The sequence below is a fragment of the Pteropus medius genome, unplaced genomic scaffold (assembly GCF_902729225.1).
Source record: "Pteropus medius unplaced genomic scaffold, Ma_sr-lr_union100, whole genome shotgun sequence".
In the NCBI taxonomy this organism is placed as follows: Eukaryota; Metazoa; Chordata; class Mammalia; order Chiroptera; family Pteropodidae; genus Pteropus; species Pteropus medius.
Window position 1 is genome coordinate 3,606,498 of NW_024344240.1, and position 5,379 is coordinate 3,611,876.

General features: G+C 36.1%; 1 pseudogene; it reads right to left on the reverse strand.

The window, feature by feature from the left end:
* Positions 1–4,217: 4,217 nt before the first annotated feature.
* LOC120607457 (uncharacterized) lies at positions 4,218–4,336 on the reverse strand (annotated as a pseudogene).
* Positions 4,337–5,379: the final 1,043 nt, after the last annotated feature.

Genomic DNA, 5,379 nt, shown 5'->3' on the forward strand with positions numbered 1-5,379 from the left:
GGTGTCCTCTATGGGAGAGATAGGACTACATAAGAGATAATGAATTGTCAGCAGAGATGAAAAGCAGAGTGAGTCCCGAACTTGAACTAGCTCCTGGTTTCAGCTGTCCTGGAGACCCAGTCCTACCTCTGTTCTTTCAGATAGTTGGAGTCGGCATTGTCTTTTTGGCTGAGATTAGGAATTACCAAAGCCTAAAATCTGGGTCATTGATAAGAGATTTCATGGGCTGTATTTTTTAGACTCATTTAGAAATCTTGGAAAAAGTTAAGTTTCTCTTCTTAGGTTGAGTTCAGTATTCAAATTGCTCATTTGTGTTTATTAATGATGCTTTGAAATACCTTATTTATGTTTGTCTTTTATTTGGATGCAATTATATGCTGCATCTGTAGTAGACATTTTAGGCAGAAATTGAAATTACAAAAGAAAAGGTTGTATGGAAGGGAACTTAAAATATGACCTTTAAATTTTTTTGTGTGTATTTTTTTATTGCTGGTTCTCATTCTATATAATTTTATCTTTATAAAGAGAATTCTTGTTATAATAACCAACAAGGATTTATACTTGTATCTGGGCATTTTTATTGTGCTACATATATCTATTAACATGTAGAAACATAAAATATATTTTTTATTACATACGCACACATGCCTGCAATGAAACCTGTGATGATGTAATTTGCCATTACTGAAATTAAGATAACCTCTACTTAAATTAAGATAATCTCTCTTTGTAAAATAGTCCAATGATAAATGCAAGCTCACTGGTAAAATTTTTAAAGTCTGTTTAGATGATTTTTTGTTGCAAAAAGTTCATCTTGCAGTGGTTTTTATGCTGGCCATTTGTGAAAACAATTACTATCTGCAGCCTGCCAGGAGTCTGTTGAAGCATACAGTGATCGTCAATGTTCATACGTATATAGACATATTGCTCTCTTTGACATCAACAGATGTAGCATTTTCATACCGCACAGAAAGTAATGGTGCCTGGCATTTCTAGGTTGAAAGCTCTTCTTGGTTTCTTTCACTAATGGAAATAGACCTTGTGGCCTTGTTCATTTCAAGATGATATGTAAATGTTTCTGTAAAAATACAGAGATTTCTTTTTATTATCTCCTGGAAGTTGGGAAATAAAGGTGAAGGGAGAAAATTGCCGGATAAACCAAAGATGATTTTAGAAAGAGTTTAAGTTCTATATATCAAAAACAGTATTGAGATACAAGTAGTAATATTTGTTTTTGGTGGATGGTGAGCTTATATGACATTTCCATAAAGGACTAAAGGATAAAATACTTCCAAATAGAGATATTCGAACAGCTGAAACACACTTATTCCCAGTATCATTTCATATTTAGATGTTATTGTGTCGTTAAGGACAGAACGAAAACCCCATTACTTTGATTTTAAAGAAAGAGCCCTCATAATATCAAATGGGGAGGCATTAGCACCCAGGATTTTCACAAAGTCCACTTGGATCAGCTATATTTTGACTAGTTTCCATTTTATAATGAAGTGCTGATGTGTTAAACAAGGAGACTTATAATTTTTATTACCTGAATTTTGTCATGGTTGGGAGTCACTTGCTACACAAAAATTAGCAGCCGAATATTGTGGAGCTACATCATTTGTGGCTTGGGGTAGATGGTGTTTCTATCCTGGAAGAGAAATCTGCCTTTGTATTCCTAAATATAATATGGATGATATTCTCTACTATCGTAAAATCCTGAGGCCGACAGGTCATTCTACCCTTACATGATACAGTAGGGCACTCTAAAGTGATGCAAGCGAGTGGTTGATGGTACCAAAGAGACTTTTCAAAACACTTATATTGGAACTTTCCTGATCTTTAGCCTTAACTTATATATATATATTTTTTAAGTATTTTAATTGAAACTTACTGGATTTTGTTAACCAATGTCACTATAATAAATTTAAAAATATTTTAATATTTACTATGAAATTCTTTTAATAATAATACAAATATTTGTTTACTTAGAGGAATACATGTTTGTGTAGAAAATTTAGATTACACAGAAAAGTAAAAATAAGAAAAAAACTGCTACTCATGATCTCATCACCCAGAATCATGACTATTAACATATTGACAATATTTACTTTTAGTCATTTTTCTATGCAAAGTCACCTTAAAAAAGCAATCTTTAAATAATACAAATTATGGTGTTATCTCCTTTTCTTCTTTTTAAATATAAAGTTATGTGATAAACATTTCCCCTAATTATTATCTAAAAAGATTTATAATTGTTTTGTGATATATCTTATCAATATAAAAAACTTTAATTTTGTCATTTTGGGAAACTTACATAGCTTATAATTATTAATGTATGCGATTATGCTCCGGTTCATATTTTAGTAGCAATTTGGCTATATCTAATAGAGTAAGAACTGTGTATATCCAATAGCCTTGCAATGTTATTCTAGGTACATAACTTGAAGAAACTCTTGCCTATGTGTTATAGAAAGAGAAGTGTACATTCCTCTGTTATTTACAGCAGCTAAGTGTTCCATCATTAGGGTAACATATAATATGTTGAGGCTTATTTACACCATGGAATGATGCATAGACTTGCACATTGAATATATAGCACCTCAGTAGTACAGTCCAGTGAGCATAAACTGAACAAACCAAGGCTACAGTGAGTCACCATGGACGAATCTCCCAAACTTAAAGTTAGGACCAAAAAGAAAGTGATGAAAGGATTCACAGTATATCACATATAAAAAAAAAATTTTAACCGGGCGTATACTATATATTGTTTATAGCCTAGCAGCACAGCTACTCACCAAATAGCCTTTGAGACTGATGCTAGAGATGAAATATCCATGTTTTATCTAAATCCAATCCTCCCATTTGTACAGAAGATTCTAATGCCTTTTCCTACTCAGAGACTTTGCTCCCCTCTCTTCTGCATCATCATTTTTTTCCTGCTCTCCTGAGCCACTTTCTTCATTAAAAAGTATCTGTTCACCCTGCTTCCCCCACTGCTAGCTAACGTCTCATTTTTCTGTTCTCCCTTTCAGCACAATCCATAGGTATCTTCAAGTCTCTCCTCTCATTCTCTCCTGTCTGGTTTTCACCCTGCTCGTCCCACTGAAACAGCTCTTTTCAAGGCAAACAAGGACCCTCCCAGTTGCTAGATCCAATAGTTAGTTTTATCAGCTTCATGTGATCATTCCTTCTCCTTGCTATAGTTTGTTCACTTGGCTTCCAAGACACCACATCCGCTTGTTTTCTTCTCACTCATCTGGTGTCTTTGTGGTTCTTTTTTCTCTGTCTCTTTGCAGTTCCTCCTTCTCTCCATGGCTTGTCGAGGTTGGAGTGTTTCAGGGCCTGAATCCTAGGTTCTCTTCCTTGCTACGTCTGCCTCACTTTTTTGGTTCTCTTCCAGTTCCATGGCTTTAAATACTATCTCTATGCTGATAATGGCTCTTTAATAGATGTTTCCAGCACAGACATCTCTACTGAAGTCAAGACTTGTATGACCCCCTTGCTACTAGACATTCAGATGTCGAAGAGATATCTCAAACGTAACGTGTCAAAAATGTTCCTGATCTCCTTCCCAAGGTATCTTCTGCTGATAGTCATTGCTGTCATCCTTCTAGTTGTTCATTAATAAACCATATTTTTCTGTAAAAAATCTTATTAGCTCTACCTCTAAAATATATCCAGTATCTGACCACATGCACCATCTTCACTGCTACCATCCTGTTCCGTCCACTGCCGTCTCTCCTTTGGACAACTACTCCAACCTCCCACCCAGCAAATTTGTTTCCACCCTGCCTCCCCACAGTCAGTTCAGAAGCCAGATTAAGCCTTTTAAAGTGTAAGCCAGATCGTATCACTCCTCATTCCTCAGCTCAAAACCTTCTAATGGCTCTTTGTTCCTCTAAGAATAAAAGACAGTGTCTTACAAAGGCTAAACCCTTTCACAGTCTGTCTCCCTCTTGCATTCTGACCATTTGGTCCCTACAATGGGGCTACCCTCATTTCATGAACACCCCAGGTACGCACCCACTTTAGGGCCTTTGCTCTGGCTGTTTCCTCTCTGTGCAACACACTTTCCTTTTATATCCACGTGACTCACCTCCTTTATTTATTTATTTTTTATGTATTTTTATTTTTTGGGTGAGGCAACCCTTAGTTGACCTTATAGATTGCAAGGAATTTGTCAGCTTACAATCCCTTATTTTTTTTATTTTATACACCTACAGCACCTGGTCTTCCTAGGAGGTCTCCCATCCAAGTACTAACCAGGCCCGATCCTGCTTAGCTTCCAAGATCAGATGGGATCCGGCTTGTTTAGGGTGGCATGGCCGTAGACTCACCTTCTTTAAATCTTTGTTCAATCTTCTCAATCAGGCCGACTTTAAACACACTATTCTCCATAACCAGCTCTGCAACCATCCAAATCCCTCCCCTCCTGCTGTAGTTTGTGTAATAGCTTCTAAAATACTACAGTATGTATTTGTTAAGGTGTAGGATTTATTTTCTGTCTCCCCCTACCTAGAAAGTAAGCTCCATTAGAGCAGGGATTGATATCTCTTTGTTCAATGATGTGTCTGAGATAACTAAAACAAGACTCAGCTTTACTAATTGACTGAACCGACACTGTTGAGTATAAATATGTTAAGGAAGCTAACATGTGCATGGGCATGATGATCAGCAACTTTAGAATGAAGGTAGCTTTGGGGAGATAGGAAAGGGAAAACATGGAGAGCTTTGGCTATATGTAATATTTTATTTGTTAAAATAAAAAGTAAAACAAAGGCCTTCAGAAAATATAACAAAATTTTAATATGTGTTGAAGGAGGTGTTTTCTTATTTTATGCATTTTAGCATACTTCAAAGAAATGTTGTGATGAATATCCTCTTACATAAATCTTCTATTTCCTAGGGATAGAGTATTTTTTTTTCTAAGAAACTAAGTTTTAAAAATACATAGACTTGGAACTGCACGATACTTATTGACAAATTGTTATTAACCAATAGTGTATGAGAGGCCTGTGATACTGCGATTTATAATAAACGTATATTTAGTCTGCAGCCTGTGTCTGGCACAGAGCTCCTAAAACCCTTGGAATTTCCTTAGTGATGAGAACAATAAAAATATCTTCTGCTATGTTAATGAGGCAGCTTTTGGAAAGCCCTTAGGTAACAAAAGAATGGGGACTGGTTGCCAGGTGAGCCAACCTTGTGATTAGAAAGTTGGAATTTTCAGTTCTACCCCCAGATATCCTGGGAAAGGAGAGGGGCTGGAGGTTGAATTAATCACCAACAGCCAGTGTTGTAATCAATCGTGCCTATCTATGTAATGAACCTCCATGAAAACCCCGAAGTTCAGAGAACTTCTGGTGGGTTGGTGTA